Below are 19,586 nucleotides of genomic sequence, written 5' to 3' on the forward strand. Positions count from 1 at the left end.
AAGTGGCCCACCAATAAAATAATATTAAAATAGAGTTTAGAAGCTTAGGGAAAACTCATTGACATCTTATAAAAGGAGATTGGAGATCATTTGTTATTCATGCTAATCTATCATTTCTCATTGCCATTGAAGAATAAGCTCAAGCGAGTTCCAGCCTTCAGGGTTTCAAGCAAAATCTTCACCCTAGTTTTGGTGGATTTCATTACCACCCTAGCTAGTCTTCCAATTTTGATGGATTTCCTTACCACCCTAGTTGGATTTCTATTTTGTTGGATTTATTGCTAATCTTCTTGCAGGGGTTTTGCAGCTATTTCTTAGTTAAATGAAGAGTTCACTTTCCAAAGGGGTTGAGTTCTTTGTGAAGGCTGAATTATTTCTCTGATAGGGCCGAATTGCCAAGAAGGTCGAGTTTACTTACAAAGGCCAAAATTCTCTAAGTGAAGAGGTCGAATTACCATTTATTCTAGAAGGGTTGAATGCTATAATTTTTTAAGAGGTCGAGTTCCTTTTGTGTGGGTTTATTTCCTCTCCAAATTTGGAGTTTGAGTCTTGAGGTGGAGTTTGAATTTATTGGGGACCGAATTGTTTATTTCAGGGTTCAATTTTATGGGAGGTTCAAGTTCCCTCAAAGGGCCAAGTTCATATTTAGCAGTGGGCCGAGTGCCTTCCAAAATTGTTGAAGGTGGGACGAGTGCGTTTCAGAATTGCTGAAGGTGGGATGAAATTCTTATCCTTCAGAGGGTCAAGTTCTTCATCTTTTGCAGTGTTTGGTCTCTTGGGGAGAGCCTGTGCAGGTCCTTGAAGAGTTGAATTGGATTTCATCTTTGTAGCAAGAGATGGGGGTTTGCCACGGAGGATTTTTTGCAGGATTTTTGGGGAGTTTAAATTGGCTGGATTGAGGACATTTTCTAAAGAACCAATTCTTGCAAAGGGCTACATAGATTATTCAGTCGGGTTATTTATACCAGTTGGTGGGTTCTTACATCTTCTAGATTGGAGCCAAACCCTTGTTGGTTTTCTTTTGAGTTTTTGAATAGGGTTTGGTGGGTGTATATCTAGGGTGATACAAGCATTTTCCAGGCCAATTCGTCCTCATCTTTTAGCTAGTCTGCAACAGATTATTCATTATGCAGTGCACATTCTCATCCTAAGCCATACTTCACTTGGGTTAGAGTAGTTTTTTTTGGGTTTTGTGTTTCTTGCTTGGCAAGCCCAAGTTCCACTATTTCTCCCTAATGATGTACTCTCTGGAGGATTACTAAATGGCTTGGTGATTTGTTGGTGTATATTGTGTATCTGATTTTTTAGTTGTGTTATTTTGTTTTTATTACATTATCATGTGTTGTTTCAAGTCATCCCCATTTATTACTGTATTTTTCCCTAAAGGAATATTACAATGGTATCAAGTCATGATCTTCGCAAGCTATGGGGAAGCCAACAAGATCATGGAAGAGTTGGGCATGCATGCATAGTGGTTGGTGGAACTATAGGAATTCTAGTGACTCAAGCAAGGAGGAGTTATCACAAGGGAACATGGATGAGATCCTCTGGAATAATGAGAAGGTGATAGAAATGTTAGTCCAGTTGAGCAGCAGTAAGATGACTTACTAGAGTTGTCCTCATTTTTATGACATGGACCCTAGAGGTGCACATGCCACGAGGGTGGAGACATTTATACTATATAGGAGAGGGCATCTGAATCAGGACATGCGGAAGACAATGGGAAAGATAATCCTCCCCAGCTTTGATGGTTCATCTAAGAACTCTACCAGAGAGTGGGTGCAGAAACTAGACACATACCTCCAGTTAAACCCCATAGGAAAGTTGGATGTTATTAAGTTTGTTTCCTTACATTTGGATGGAGATGCATAAGAGTGGTGGTATCATGGGTTGATCACTTTGGGTCTTGCAAGCATCACATTATACAAAGAGTTCACACAGAAAATCATATAGGGATTCGACCGGAAGGACACCAGACCTCCTCAAAAGGAGTGGATAAGATAGGAATAGTTAGATGATAAGATTAGGAGGGGCCTTCAGAGGAGGAAAATTTGCTTCATTGGCCAAGGGTCATGGGCCCTAGGCCGCAGGTACACTAAGGGAAAGGCCCACTACATAGAGGTGTTTCCTGACAGCAAGTCTGAGGGGGAGGTTGAGCATGAGGCAGATAACACTAGTGGTTGTGAGGAGGACTTAGATCAGCCTAGTGTGACTCAGGAGTCACCACTATTAGAGAACCCATTGATTTGTCGGGTGGAGACATTAGTGGAGAGAGTAGGGCATGTACCCGTAGGGATATCCATTGGAAAGGTGCCAATAGTCACAAAGGTATCCAGAGCGATGATAGGATTTTCATATGTGTTGAAGCGGCTACAACCACCCTCCATTTTTCGATCGTTCACACACTTAATCATTTTTGTTGAAGTTATGACAACCAGACTCCCCTCTGCTAGATGGACCATCACCCCGCTTTCGACTCGATCGACTGTCAACCAGAACAACGCAGAAGCACCAAGCTAGTATTTTCAAGCTGCGCTGCCCACAAGCAATTCAATCAACCCTCATGCTGGCCACTCGGACAGTCAGACCCGGCAGTCACCCCAAGACTGACTCCCCTAAAAAATTGCGCAGAGGCCACTGACCTTACTCGCTTAGTTGACTAAGGAAATTGCACAGACAGGCCAGACAACACCAAGTGCCCATCCCTGTCTCCCTCAAAAAATTGCGCAATTTTCCCAGTCAGTCATCCTGACAGTCGACCGACTGTTCATCTCAGAAATTGCGCAGTGTTCATGAGCAGGCCTTCCATTGCCCATCAGTCAGCTCAACTCAGAATTTGCACAAATATGATCAGCAAGCTAGCCTCCCAACCTCAGTGCAGTTTCCCTTGCCAGCAACCCCTAGCAGCAGATTGCCAGTTCCCTCCAGGAATTGCGTAGTTTCTGTTGCCAGTGACTGAGTAGCCAACTGCCAGTTCCCTCTGGGAATTGCGCAGTTTTGGCTGCCAATGACCCCAACAGCCAACTGTCAGTTCCCTCTAAAAATTGCGCAGTTTTGGCTGCCAGTGACCCTAACAGCCAACTGTCGGTTCCCTCTGGGAATTGCATAGTTTTGGCTGCTAGTCTCCCAGACAATTCCTCCCAAAAATGGCACAGTTTCTGCTTGTTGTCCCTTCATGCAGCACGACCCGTTCCTCTAGGAAATTGTGCAAATGTGATTGTCTAGCCCCTGCTGCCCGTTCATTCTAAAAAATTCACAAAGCATCCCTGCCTTACCTTCTTGCAGCCCAGACTGTCCCTCCCAAAATTTGCGCAATGTTTCCTCCTAGTCGATCCAGACCTCGCAGACAGTCACTGTCGACTTAGATTGCCCATCTCCATCACTCAGTGACTCTTGCGCAGTTTTCATCAGCAGTGCCCAGAGCCACCATCTCACTTCACAACCTTGCCGCCTCTCCTAGCCACCTGCATCGAAAATGATCATGTGTCATGGTAGACTAGGAGGTTTTGGATTTGATGTCGTCTTGTCATGAGTGAATGCAAGTACATGTACACCAACAAACATTGCAAGACGATGAATGAGATGAACGAAGGGAGCACATGCAGAAGGACAGGTTCACCAACGGATGAACGAACGATGCATGTGAAACGGACGAACACAACGAACATGCACCTTCGCGAACAGATCAACCTATCAAGCCTCCCAACATGCAAGCAAGGAACAACATGCAAAAGCTTCATTGAGTGAACCAAGGACCATCGAAGACTTCGCGCACTTCGCCATGCGGAGGTGAAGCTATGATACACCAGGAAGACATCCATCACCCAGTAGCACTGTAACTCGACATGCACTCTAGTAGAAGCACGTATGTACCATCATTGACATATCAAGTCATGTCGAGTCATGTCGCCCACATCTCCACTATGGGCTATGTTTTCAATCAATGTGATGTAACATGGAAGTCCAAGAGACCCACTTGTTGAACAAAGAGTCATGTAAGTCAAAAGCATGGAAGTCAAATGGTCATGAGGGTAGTCGAATAGCCACAAGGGTCAGTTTCACCCTTGGCTATAAATACCCCCTCATTTGTACATGTAAGGGACTTTTCACCTCAACTCCTCCCACATAGCCAAGAGAGTCTGTAATATTTTCTTTGAGGAGTAAGTAGTGGCTCCAACGCCCCACACTTGGGGTTAGTGATGTATGGTGTAACGATGTGTCTTGGAACTTTTTCTTAATTCAGAAGCCCGTTAACAGGCCAATACATTTCCACACATGTATTGTATTTGTTGTAAGACTGCTCTTTAACACTTGTAATGCATGTTGCTTTAACCTATGTTCTACATCTGAACTACTTCATTTGTTGTAATACATAATCTATTAATGGAAATGTGTTGTATATGTTGTTAATGCCGTCTCACCCATGTAGACTGCTCTCTGGGACATCAGACAGACCTTTCACATGAAGCTTGTTGTAACAACAGTTACACTCATTTAGACTAATCTGTGAGTATTTTACGTGTTATCTTACCTTGTATGTTGTGACTGCCGCATCCGTGTGGACTTCTCCATCAGAAGCTCTGCATGTCCTGTTGTGTTGTGTGTTCCTAGCAGTGTTGGGACTACTCCCAATCGACTTGGAACTCACTCTCACCCTCTCCCTTGACAGTGAAAGAACCATTGACACAAGTGACACTTACACTCACCAGGCACGCGAACCTCACTTCTCGAAGACAAAGCAAACCACTCTCCTGTGTTGACAAGCAAGAGTTGAGGCAAATCCTTAAGACAATGGCAACCGGGCCATCATACCAGATGGGACTCCCACACCAAACGGTGTGAGGTCTAGTTGGGACTTCATAGCAGGGTGATCCCCTGAAAGTTGATGGGTCTAGCACCGTCAACATTTCTGGTGCTAGAAGGAGGGTCGCCAATTGTACATGGCTGAAATTCCCCTTACACTCACTCATCAATCATTTGGTCAAGGAAGTAACTCGCACTCCCTCTCACGCGACTCTGCAGTTGGTTACTCCTCACCTCCTAGAATTGAACACGAGATTCCATATCAACACCTTCACTCTGTCTGTCCCATCACTCACTAGTTTGCGAAAGCAGTCAGACTGATCCCAGGCATACAACACCTTCCATACGCATCAAAGAAGTCAAAAGCCACTCCCACAGGAGTTGTTGTGTCATCAGTGGAAGAAGTAGTCCTTGCCACACTTGAAGGTCTGGCAGAAGCTATTGAAGATGGAGAGGAACCTCTGGTCTTCCGGCAAGGCAAACAAGACACTCTTGTGATCTTGGGATCAGACTTCAGTACAGGAGGTGGAGGGGAAGGAAGTGGAGGAGGTGGAGGTGGAGATGAACCAACAGACTCAGAGTCGGAACCATCAGAATCCGAAAGAGAGGAAGAGGACGAAGAAGAAGAAGAGATGGTTGACCCAAATCTTGAATGGATGACTTAGGGACCATTGGCTCTCCCGGTTGTTCTACACAAGATGTCGAAGTGAATGGAGAGAATGAACATCAAGTTCAATCTTGACATCACAGTGAAGGCAGAAGAGCATTTGGACAACATCTACCTGCAGTTACATACCCTTGAGGTACGACATGACGACATAGCTTGTAGATTGTTGCCATGTACCTTGGACGGTCGCACAGCTGCATGGTATCACAACCTTCCACCAAAGTCCATACAGAACTGGGGTGCATTCAAATGCATGTTCCTTGAAAATTTTGTTGATGACAAGACCCCAGCTATGTAACTGAAATAATTGGGTAGCCTGAAGATGGAGGGGAAAGAAAAGGTAAAAGATTTCAACCAAAGGTTTACACACATATTGAAAAAAATTGTAGCAGACACCAAACCTCATGACTCTATCACTATTGATTACTACACGTCCACACTACCGACCAACATTATGTAGTTCGTCAAGCGAGTTGCGAAACCAACACTCTTGGAAAACTTTGAAGAGGCTATTGTTTTCGAAAAGACCTGCATGTGATTGGACCCATCAAGGATGATGACGCAGCAAAGGACTCCAAAGACGCAAGTAGGAAGTCCCAAGCGATGGCGAGCAAGGGTAGAGACAAGGAAGCAAATGATATTGAAACCCTCACTCGCCTTGTCAAGAACTTAACAACTGAAGTGTTCGAACTTAAACAACGGAAGAAAAAAAAAAAAAAAAAAACACATTTGCAAGGAGTTATCTGCCTAGATAGAGATAGGGAAGCAACTCATCAGGCAGCAATTGGTCCGCTCAAGAAAATGCGCAGAGCTCTATGTTCAATGTCGATCAGTGTAGAAATCCTGAGTTTCATTCGTTCCACAAAGAACATCACCCAGAGAGCTTATATTAGGATTGGAAGCGAGTCGCAAACTCGGTATGCCGTCATACACCTGATGGAGAGAGCGATATACAGAAGCAGTCGGATGACAAATATTATGATGAAGATATTTCACTTGTTGAAGCATCAAGTTTTGGGCATGTGGTGAACCCATATCAGTGCTCGCAAGCAGTGCTGAAGACAAACACCGAGAAGCATCCCCTAAGACAAAATGATCATTACAATCTTAGGAGTAAAGGGACTCCCCCTACACTTGGGGAAATGCAAGAGAAGATCAGACTGTTGATAAGGAAGGTTGATCCACCGGCCGCCCCAAAGCAGAAAACACAAAACAAGTCTGGGAAGATAGCGATGGGCAAGAGTACTTCCATGAGCAACAAACTGCAAAACACTTTGCCGGACAACACGAACATCTATTCTACCCTGGACACCTCGATAATTCTACCACCTCTAGACTACAACATTGTTGATGACATGAAGAAAACTCGAGCAAACATCAATTTGTTTGAGTTGGCTAAGATCCAAAGTCAGCGAGATATCCTGCTGCGCGCACTGGGACAAAAAACAATAGACAGCGCAGCCTCTACCAGCAAGGGAGCAAGCACACCTCCCGAATCACTTTCCATTGTGCTCAATACACTCCGAATGGAAGAAGTACACTCAGGTTGCCCCCATTCCTGCTACCTTTTCAAATTTTCAATTGCAATGTTCACAACTATCTGGTTGATTCTGGGGCGACAGCCAACGTCATGCCGCTCTCAATTGCGAAAAATATCAATGCACAATGGAGCGAAACATCCATGCGAATCATCCAACTTGATCGAACATCAGTACCAACCATTGGTGAACTATAAGACGTGATCATCTGACTATATCATGATGGTCGAGTCCACCAATGCATCAACACAGTGGTTGTAGACATCCCAGAAGCATACATTATACTACTTAGCAGAGATTGGTCGAGCAAGCTAGACGAATATCTCGCTACAGACTAGTCTCACATGTGGCTTCTGTACAAGGGAAAATGCAACCAAATCCAGGTAGAGTCTGAGAGGTACATGAAGCATAATGTCACTCCCCTCAATGGCGAGAATGAACCATTGGCCTTCGCAGAACTCATGTTTGGCAACTGCCTCCTGGAAACAACATTGGATTTTTATCCTGCACAGTCAGTTCCAACCTCATCAGACACACAGTTGGGACTCCTTCCTTGCCCAACTGATGGTAATGAAACTTGTATATCTCATTGTACCGACAATAGCAGTAGTAGCAACAACAGTAGTAGCAGTAGTACTAGCATGCCAAACGGTCCGTGTATGGATAAGCTGTGGGCCATGGATTTTGACGAATCAGAGACACATGATGGCTCAAGGACTGAGTGTATCTCAGCCGTCCAAAACAACAGACAATGCATGATCTCAAGCTGCTTGAAGTTCGAGTGCACAAACAACGCTGCTAAGTATGAAGCACTCGTGCTGAGCTTACAAAGGACCATCAGCCTCAATGCGGCCGCACTCAAAGTGATACTGTACCCCACAGACAGTGTTGATGCTTTCAAGGACATAAAAATTGATGAAGCTAAGCATGAGCAACCCTTGAAAACTGCAACTAAGGGCAAGGAAGGTAACTTCACTCCCAAGGGTGGGGTTTCCCTCAACAAGCTCTATGGTTTGCATAATTTTTGTCAAAGGCCGAGAAACAACAGGACCCACAGGACCACCACTACGAACGAATAGAGAAACCTGGAAACCTATCATGATCTAAAGATAGCCAATCTCGGTACAAGCTACATATCGCAGCAGCGACAAATCTTTGACCGCTTGACTAAACAGTATCGGGATGGATCTACACGGGCAGATGATGACCTGAGTACACACTACACGCAAGCAATTCAACACAGGATTCCAAGTAAAGGAGGAGACAAGCCATTGCAGAAAATACCAAGTAACACACACATGTTGTTCGCACTCCTTATACAAGAAAAATTGACTAACATTTTGGATGATTGGATTACTTGCAAAGTTCGTCATCATACTTGTTTTTCTAATCTAAATTATGCACATAAGACATCTGGGAAAATCCGCTTATGCATTGATTTTAGAAACTCGAACTTCTACCCCGTGCCATCATTTGAGCCCATGTTACACACAATACCTGAAGCAGTGGTGTTGTCTTCACTTAAAGGTATTTTGGAATGGTACTAGGTTCCAATAGTGGAGCCTGGTGGACTTGCACTGCTCTACGAGAAGCTTGGCCCACACACATATCACTTGCAATCACTTGACGGGAGGACTGACAACCTTCCTGTCAATGGCCAAGATCTCAAGCATTACCTTCAATAGGTCGGGTCACACCCGTGCCATGTACATAGTTTGCTTTCTTCCTGTTGTCTTTATCTTGCTTTCTTTGCTTATTATCTTTGTTTTTACTTTGTTTGATTATGCTTACTATTTTTTTTCATGTTCGTTTTATTTGCTTGATATATTACTATTTTTGTTTCCAAAAATAAGTGCTACCAACTACTACGTTTTGGCTTCTAAATAGAGTATCTGGCTAAAATTTGAAGAAACTTGTGACACTATATCACTTGGCCAGTCTTGTGGATGTCTTCTCTGTGCTTGGTTTTAACCTTCAGCCAATGAAGTCTTGATGGAAAATATGAACCGCCTACAAGGGAAGTTTTGGTCCAACCATGAACCTGTGTCCACACTGGGAAGCCCCATGCCTATACTCAACCTTCTACTCTGTGTGCTCAAGCTCATCCAACTAGTAGAAATGGAGAAGGGGAAAATCTAAACGAGAAAACCTATGTCAGAGATATTACATGCTTCTCTAAAGGAACAACCTCTTATGCTCTCAATAAGTCAGGATACCTCTTCCACCCTAAAAATAAATAAGTGCCTATGAACAGTCCTCTTGAAAAATACAAAGGCAAAAGAAGAGAAAGGCTTCCTACGCAAAGAAAGGCTTCCTACGCAAAGAGGTTAAGCATGGAACTCCACCGGGGTACTGACCAGGCTCGCTGGTAGTGGAGCAATGTGTGTGTTCCTGTGTGACTCTGCCAGGGTATTATCCAGGCCTGCTGGCAGTGGAGCAACACCAGAGATGAAAACTTATACTCTGAAAATTTTCAACTCGCGAGCTAAACTACCCTTCCCGGATTCGAAACATTGTGATCAAGCTGAACTATTGATTGTGTTTGACTGAGTTGGAAAAAGGCGAACCATGTATGTCCATGGGGTAAGTGGGGAAGCTGAAGTAACCCACACAGTGATTCAATACTCCTCGAAAGACCAAGGCCCTATGTTAGCAATGAACTAAAACAAAGAAGCTAGAGTTCTACCAGTGTGTTGCCAAGTGTTGTAGCGGCTACAACCACCCTCCAAAATTTTGGCCTGCACCCAGTTTCAGAGCCTCCCTTGAGAGTTTCAGTTGATGACTGCACACACTCGTGTTCACGAGCTCGTGTGAGTCCTTGCATTCGCCTTTCTTGTTCATTTCATTCAAGTTTCTGCATGCTGGTGTTTAAGTTATGCTTGCGACCATGTTCTGGTTATGCTCAAAGTCTTCGCTTCGTATGTGCTTGTTGTGTTCGCTATGAAAGCATCTGTCGCACTCACACACAGAGTCACATTCACTGTCGCGCAAGTGTCATCTTGATAAATGAATGGTCAATCACAAGTGTTGCACTTGTCACTTGCACCATCAATCAGTCATGTTGAACATGTGTGTCTGGATGGTTTGGGTCATTTCATCATCGAGTCATGTGAGTGTGTGTTCGTATGATCATCTATGCATCTTTCGATCGTTCACACACTTAGTCATTTTTGCTGAAGTTATAAATTCTAAACTCCCCTCTAGTAGACGGACCATCACCCCGCTTTCGACTTGATCGACTGTCAACCAGAACAATGCAAAAGCACCAAGCTAGTCTTTTCAAGCTGCGCTGCCCGCAAGCAATTCAATGAACCCTCATGTTGGCCACCCAGACACTCGGACCCGGCAGTCACCCCGGGACTAACTCACCTCAAAAATTACACAGAGGCCACTAACCTTACTCACTCATCTGACTAAGGAAACTGTGTAGACAGGCTGGACAGACACCAAGTGCCCGTCCCTGTCTCCCTCAGAAAATTGCGTAGTTTTCCCAATCAGTCATCCTGACTATTCCTCTCATAAATTGCGCAGTGTTCATGAGCAGGCCTTTCGTTGCCCATCAATCATCTTAGCTTAGAAATTGTGCATAGATGATCAGCAGGCTGGCCTCCCGGCCTTAGTGCAGTTTCCCTTGCCAGCAACCCCTAGACTGCTAATTCCCTCAAGGAATTGCGCAGTTTTTTATGCTAGTGACTGAGTAGCCAAATGCTAGTTCCCTCTAGGAATTGTGCAGTTTTGGCTGCCAGTGACCCCAACAACCAACTATCAATTCCCTTTGGGAATTGCGTAGTTTTGGCTGCCAGTGACCCCAGCCGTCAACTGCCCGTTCCCTTTGGGAATTGCGCAGTTTTGGCTGCCAGTCTTCAGGGCAGTTCATCCCAAAAACTATGTAGTTTCTGCCTGCTGACCCTTCATGCAGCCCGACCCGTTCCTCTCAAAAATTGCTCAAATCTGGATTACCAGCCCCCGCTTCCCGTTCATTCCGAAAAATGCACAGAGCATCCCTGCCTTTCCTTCCTGTAGCTCGGACTGTCTCTCCCAAATTTGCCTCCCAACTGAGCCAGATATCGCAGATAGTCACTGTCGACTCAGATTACCCATTTCCATCACTCAGTGACTCTTGCGTAGTTTTCATCAACAGTGCCCGGAGCCACCATCCCGCTTCGCAACCTTTCCGCCTCTCTCAGTCACCTACATCCGAAATGATCATGTGTCATGGTAGACTAGGAGTTTTTGGATTTGGTGTCGTCTCGTCATGAGTAGCTATAGGTACAGGTACACCAACAAACATGGAAAGACGACTAATGGGATGAATGAAGGGAGCACATGCAGAAGGACAGGTTCACCAACGGACGAACGAACGATGCATGCAAAACGGACGAACCCGACAAACATGCACCTTCGCAAACAGATGAGCCTGCCAAGATTCCTAACATGCAAGCAAGGAACAACAAGCAAAATCTTCATCGAGTGAACCAAGGATCATTGAAGACTTTGCACACTTCACCATGCGGAGGTGAAGCTATGATACACCATGAAGACATCCATCACCCAGCATCACTGTAACTCGACATGCACTCCAGCAGCAACACGAATGTACCAGCACTGTCATGTCAAGTCATGTCAAGACATGTCATTAGTTGTGTTTCCCACATCTCCATTATGGGCTATGTTTTCAATCAATGTGATGTAACGTGGAAGTCCAAGAGACCCATTTGTTGAACAAAGAGTCATGTAAGTCGAAAAGTCATGGAAGTCAAACGATCACGAGGGTAGTCAAATAGCCACAAGGGTTAGTTTCACCCTTGGCTATAAATATCCCCTTATTTGTACATGTAAGGGACCTTTCACCTCAACTCCTCCCACATAGCCAAGAGAGTCTATAATCCTTTCTTTGAGGAGTAAGTAGTGGCTCCAACGCCCCGCACTCGGGGTTAGTGATGTATAGTGTAACGATGTGTCTTGGAAACTTTGCTTAATTTAGAAGCCTGCTAACAGGCCAACACATTTCCACACATGTGTTGTATTTGTTGTAAGACTTCTCTTTAACACTTGTAATGCATGTTGCTTTAACCTGTGTTCTACATTTGAACTACTTCATTTGTTGTAATACATAATCTATTAATGGATATGTGTTGTATATGTTGTTAACATTGTCTCGCCCGTGTAGACTGCTCTCTTGAACATAAGATAGACCTTTTACATGAAGCTTGTTGTAACAACTGTTGCACTCGTTCGGACTGATCCGTGAGTGTTGTACGTGTTATCTTACCTTTTATGTTGTGACTATCGCATTCGTGTAGACTACTCCGACGGAAGCTGCGCATGTCCTGTTGTGTTGTGTGTTCCTATCAGTGTTGGGACTACTCCAAATCGACCTGGAACTCACTCTCACCGTCTCCCTCGAGAGTGAAAGAACCATTGACACAAGTGACACTTACACTCACCAGGCACGCGAACCTCACTTCTCGAAGACAAAGTGAACCACTCTCCTATGATGATAAGAAAGAGTTGAGGCAAATCCTTAAGGTAATGGAAACTGGGCCATAATACTGGATGGGACTCCCACACCAAACGGTATGAGGTCTAGTTGGGACTTCATACCGGGGTGATCCCCTGAATGTTGATGGGTCCAGCACCGTCAACATTTATGGCGCTAGAAGGAGGACCGCCAATTGTACATAGCTGAAATTCCCCTTACATTCACTCATCAATCATTTGGTCAAGGCAGTAACTTGCACTCCCTCTCACGCAACTCTGTAGTCGGTTACTCCTCACCTACCAGAATTGAACATGATATTCCATATCAACACCTTTGCTCTTTCCGTCGCATCACTCTCTAGTTCACGTAAGTAGTCGGACTGATCCCAGGCATACAACACCTTCCATACGCATCAAAGAAGTCAAAAGCCACTCCCACGGGAGTTGTTGTGTCATCGGTGGAAGAAGCAATCCTTACCACACTTGAAGGTTTGGTAGAAGCTATTGAAGATGGAGAGGAACCTTTGGTCTTCCGGTAAGGCGAACAAGACACTCTTGTGATCTTGGGATCAGACTCCGATACAGGAGGCGGAGGGTAAGGCAACGAAGGAGGTTGAGGTGGAGACGAACCAACAAACTCAAAGTCGGAACCATCAGACTCCGAAAGAGAGGAAGAGGACAAATAAGAAGAAGAGATGGCTGACCCAAATCTTGAATGGATGACTTAAGGGCCATTGGCTCTCCCGCCTGTTCTACACAAGATGTTTAAGCGAATGGAGAGAATGAACATCAATTTCAACCTTGACAACACGGTGAAGGCAAAAGATCATTTGTACAACTTCTACCTGCAGCTACAAACCCTTGAGGTACGACATGACGATGTAGCTTGTAGATTGTTCCCATGTACCTTGGACGGTCGTGCAGCTGCATGGTATCACAACCTTCCACCAAACTCCATACAGAACTAGGGTGCATTCAAATGCATGTTCCTTGAAAATTTTGTTGATGACAAGACCCCAACTATGTTACTAAAAGAATTGGGTAGCCTAAAGATGGAGGGGAAAGAAAAGGTAAAGGATTTCAACCAAAGGTTTACACGCATATTGAAAAAATTTGCAGTGGACGCCAAACCTTATGACTCCATCAATGTTGATTACTACACGTCCGCACTGCCGATAAGCATTGCGCAATTCGTTAAGCGAGCTGTGAAACCAACACTCTTGGAAAACTGCGAAGAGGCTATTGTTGTCGAAAAAGACCTACACGCAATTGTACTCATCAAGGATGATGAATAGCAAAGGACTCCAAAGATGCGAGCAGGAAATCCCAAGCGATGGTGAGCAAGGGCAGAGACAAGGAGGAAAATTATATTGAAACCCTCAATCATCGCGAATCATCCAACTTAATTGAACATCGGTACCAACCATTGGTGAACTAGGAGACGTGATCATTCGACTATCTCATGACGATCGAGTCCACCAATTCATCAACATAGTGGTTGTAGACATCCCGGAAGCATACATTCTACTACTCAACAGAGATTGGTCTAGCAAGCTAGACAAATATTTTGCTATAGACTGGTCTCACTTGTGGCTTCTGTACAAGGGAAAATGGAACCAAATCCGGGTAGAATCTGAGAGGTACACGAAGCATAATGTCACTCCCCTCAATGGCGAAAATGTACCGTTGGCCTTTGCATAGCTCATGCTTGGCAACTGCCTCCTGGAAACAACATTGGAGTGTTATCCTGCACGACCAGCTCCAACCTCATCAGACACATAGATGGGACTCCGTCCTTGCCCAACTGATGGTAATGAAACTTGTATAGCTCATTCTACCGATAGTAGCAGTAGTAGCAGCAACAATAGTATCAATAGTACTAGTATGCCAAACGGTCTGTGTACGGATAAGCTATGGGCCATGGATTTTGACGAATCAGAGACACATGATGGCTCAAGGACCAAGTGTATCTCAGCCGTCCAAAACAACAGACAATGCATGATCTCAAGCTGCTTGAAGTTTGAGTGCACAAACAACGCTTCTAATTATGAGGCACTCGTGCTAAGCTTATAAAGGACCATCAGCCTCAATGCGGTCACACTCAAAGTGATACCATACCCCGCAGACAATGTTGATTCTTTCAAGTACATAACAATTGATGATGCTAAGCACGAGCTTCCCTTGAAAACTATAGTCGAGGGCAAGGAAGGTAACTTCAATCCCAAGGGTGGGGTTTCCCTCAACAAGCTCTATGGTTTTTATAATTTCTAACAAAGGCCGAGAAACAACGGGACCCACAAGACCACCACTATGAAGGAACATAGCAACTTGAAAATCTATCATGATCTGAAGATATCCAATCTCGGTACAAGCTACATACCGTAGCAACGACAAATATTTGACCACTTGACTAAAAAGTACTGGGATGGATCTACATGGGCAGATGATGAACTGAGTACACACTGCACGTGAGAAATTAAACACAGGATTCCATGTAAAGGAGAAGACAAGCCATTGTGGCAAAGACCAAGTAACACACACATGTTGTTCGCACTCCTTATACAAGAAAAATTGACTAACATTTTGGATGATTGGATTACTTGCAAAGTTCGTCATCATACTTAAATTCTGCACGTAAGACATCCGGGAAAATACTCTTATGCATTGATCTCAGAAACTTGAACTGTTCTCGAAATAAAAACAACTACCTCGTGCCATCAGCTGAGCCCATGTTGCACACAATACCTAAAGCAGTGGTGTTGTCTTCACTTAAAGGTCTTTTGGAATGCTACCAGGTTTTGGTAGTGGAGCCTGGTGGACTTGCACTGGTCTACGAGAAGCTTCACCTACACACGTATCACTTGCAATCACTTGACGGGAGGACTGACATACTTCCTGTAAATGGCCAAGATCTCAAGCATTACCTTCAATAGGCCGGGCCACACCTGTGCCATGTACATAGTCTGCTTTCTGCTTGTTGTCTTCATCTTGCTTGCTTTGCTTATTATCTTTGTTTTTACTTTGTTTGATTCTGCTTACTATTTTTGTTCACGTTCATTTTATTTGCTTGATATATTACTATTTTTGTTTCCAGAAATAAGTGCTGCCAACTACTACGTTCTGGCTTCTGAATAGAGTATGTGGCTGAAATTTGAAGAAACTTGTGACACTATAGCACTTGGCTAGTCTTGTGTCTGTCTTCTCTGTGCTTGGTTGTAACCTTCGACCAATGAAGTCTTGATGGAAAATATGAACCGCCTGCAAGGGAAGTTTTGGTCCAACCATGAACCTATGTCCACACTGGGAAGCCCCATGCCTATACTCAGCCTTCTACTTTGTGTTCTCAAGCTCATCCAGCTAGTAGAAATGAAGAAGGGGAAAATCTAAACAAGCAAACCTATGTGAGAGGTATTGCATGCTTCTTTGAAGGAAAAACCTCTTCTGCTCTCAATAGGTTGGGATACCTCTTCCACCCCAAAAATAACTAAGTGCCTATGCACAGTCCTCTTGAAAAATACAAAGGAAAAACAAGAGAGAGGTTTCCTGCACAAATGGGTGAAGCATGCAACTCCACCGAGGTACTGACCAGGCTCAATGGCAATGGAGCAATGTGTGTGTTCCTTCATGACTCCGCCAGGGTACTGTCTAGGCCTTTTGGCAGTGGAGCAACACCAGAGATGAAAAATTATACTCTAAAAATTTTCAACTCGCAAGCTAAACTACCCTTCCCAGATTCAAAACACTGTGATAAAGTTGAACTATTGATTGTGATTGATTGGGTTGGCAAAATGCGAACCATGTATGACCATGGGGTAAGTGGGGAAGCCGAAGTAACCTACACAACGATTCAATACTCCCCGAAAGACCAAGGCCTTGTGATAGCAATGAACTGAAACAAAGAAGCTGGAATTCTACTAGTGTGTCGCCAAGTGTTGTAGCGGCTACAACCACCCTCCAAAATTTTTGCCTGCACCCAATTTCGGATCCTCTCTTGAGAGTTTCAGATATGACTGCACACACTTGTGTTCACTCGGTGAGCTCATGTGAGTACTTGCATCCCCCTTGCTTGTTCATTTCATTCAATTTTCTTCATGCTGGTGTCTAAGACATGCTTGAAACCATGTTCTAGTTATGCTCAAAGTCTTCGCTTCGTATTTGTTTGTTGCGTTCGCTATGAAAGAATATGTCACACTCACACAAGGAGTCACATTCACTGTCGCACAAGCATCGTCTTGATCAATGAATGGTCAATCACGATTTTCGCACTTGTCACTTGCACCGTTGTTCAGTCATGTTGAACATGTGTGTATGGATGGTTTGGGTCGTTTTGTCGTCGAGTCATGCGAGTGTGTGTTTGTATGATCACCTATGAATCTTGTGATTGTTCACACACTTAGTCATTTTTGTTGAAGTTCTGACAACTAGACTCCCCTCTTATAGCCAGACCATCACCCCGCTTTCAACTCGATCGACTGTCAACTAGAACAAAAGCACCAAGCTAGTCTTTTCAAGCTACGCTTCTCACAAGCAATTCAATCAACCCTCATGTTGGCCACCCGAACAGTCAGACCCGGCAGTCACCCCGGGACTGACTCCCCTAAAAAATTGCGTAGAGGCCACTGACCTTACTTGTTCAGCTGACTGAGAAATTGCGCTTATAGGAAAGACAGACACCAAGTGCCTGTCCTAGTCTCCCTCATAAATTGCGTAGTTTTCCCAGTTAGTCATCCCGACCATCGACAGACTTTTCATCTCAGAAATTGCACAGTGTTCATGCGCAGGCCTTCCGCTACCCATTAATCAGCTTAGCTCAGAAATTGCACAGATACGATCAGCAGGCTGGCCTCCCGGCCTCAGTGAAGTTTTCCTTGCAAGCAACCCCTAGCAACAGACTACCAGTTCCCTCCAGGAATTGTGCAGTTTCTGCTGCCAGTGACTGAGCAGCCAACTGCCAGTTCCCTCTGGGAATTGCGTAGTTTTGGCTGCCATTGACCCCAACAATCAACTACCAGCTCCCTCTGGGAATTGTGCAGTTTTGACTGCCAGTGAGCCCAGCAGCCAACTGCCAGTTCCATCTAGGAATTGCGTAGTTTTGGGTGCCAGTCTCCCGGGCAGTTCCTCTAAAAAACTGCGTAGTTTCTACCTGCTAACCCTTCATGCAGCCTGACTTGTTCCTTTGGAAAATTGCACAAATCTGGCTTTCCAGCGCCCGCTACCTATTCGTTCCGAAAAATGCGTAGAGCATCCCTATCTTGCCTTCCTGCAGCTCGGGTTGTCCCTCCAAAAATTTGTGTAGTGTTTCCTCCCAGCCGAGCCAGACCTCGCAGACAGTCACTGTCAACTGAGATTGCCCGTCTCCATCACTCAGTGACTCTTGCGCAGTTTTCATCAGCAATGCCCAGAGCCAACATCCTGCTTCGCAACCTTGCCGCCTCTCTCTGTCACCTGCATCTGAAATGATCACGTGTCATGGTAGAGTAGGAGGTTTTGGATTTGATATCGTCTCGTCATGAGTGACTGCAAGTATAGGTACACCAACAAACATGGCAAGACGACGAATGGGATGAACGAAGGGAGCACATGCAAAATGACAAGTTCACCAACGGATGAACGAACGATGCATGCGAAACGGACAAACGCGATGAACATGCACCTTCGCCAATAGATGAGCATGTTAAGCCTCCCAACATGCAAGCAAGGAACAACATGCAAAAGCTTCATCGAGCGAACCAAGGACCATTGAAGACTCCACACAATTCACCATTTGGAGGTGAAGCTATCATACACCATGAAGACATCCATCACCCAGCAGCACTGTAACTCGACATGCACTCCAACAGCAGCATGAATGTACCAACACTGTCATGTCAAGTCATGTCGAGTCATGTCATGAGTCGTGTCTCCCACATCTCCACTATGGGCTATGTTTTCAATTAATGTGATGTAGCATGGAAGTCCAAGAGACCCACTTGTTGAAGAAATAGTCATGTAAGTCGAAAAGTCATGGAAGTCAAATGGTCATGAGGGTAGTTGAACGGCCACAAGGGTTAGTTTCACCCTTGGCTATAAGTATCCCCTCATTTATACATGCAAGGGAATTTTCACCTCAACTCCCCCCACATAGCCAAGAGAGTCTATAATCATTTATTTGAAGAGTAAGTAGTGGCTCCAACGCCCCGCACTCGAGGTTAGTGATGTATGGTGTAACGATGTGTCTTGGAATTTTCACTTAATTCAAAAGCCTACTAACAGGCCAACACGTTTCCACACATGTATTGTATTTGTTATAAGACTACTCTTGAACACTTGTAATGCATGTTGCTTTAACCTATGTTCTACATTTTAACTGCTTCATTTGTTGTAATACATAATCTATTAATGGAAATGTGTTGTATATGTTGTTAACGTTGTCTCGCCCGTGTAGACTACTCTCCCGGACATCAGATAGACCTTTCACATGAAGCTTGCTATAACAATCGTTGCACTTGTTCAGACTGATCCATGAGTGTTGTACGTGTTATCTTACATTGTATGTTGTGAGTTCCGCATCCGTGTAGACTTCTCCGCCAAAATTTGTGCATGTCCTGTTGTGTTGTGTGTTCCTAGCAGTGTTGGGACTGCTCCCAATCGACCTGGAACTCACTCTCACCCTCTCTCTCGACAGTGAAAGAACCATTGACACAAGTGACACTTACACTCACCAGGCACACAAACCTCACTTCTCGAAGACAAAGAGAACCACTCTCCTGTGCTGACAAGCAAGAGTTGAAGCAAATTCTTAAGGCAATGACAATCGGTCCATCATACCGGATGGGACTTCCACACCAAATGGTGTGAGGTCTAGTTGGGACTTCATACTGGGGTGATCCCTTGAATGTTGACGGGTCTAGCACCGTTAACAATATGGTAACTGCCAACAATAGATTCAGTAGCTTAAGGCTAGCCTTCTAGAGATGAAGAAGCAAGCTAAGACAATCCAGGAAGCCTTATCACAACAGAATGATGAACTAGAGGACATGAGAGTGATTTGTGTCAACTCAATGGCCAAGCTGACTCGCATTGGGGAAAATTTGAAATACCAAATGATGTAGTGGGAG

This window comes from Pinus tabuliformis, chromosome 6 (assembly GCF_031772625.1).
Source record: "Pinus tabuliformis cultivar Carrire ecotype Pingquan chromosome 6, CPIR1, whole genome shotgun sequence".
In the NCBI taxonomy this organism is placed as follows: domain Eukaryota; kingdom Viridiplantae; phylum Streptophyta; class Pinopsida; order Pinales; family Pinaceae; genus Pinus; species Pinus tabuliformis.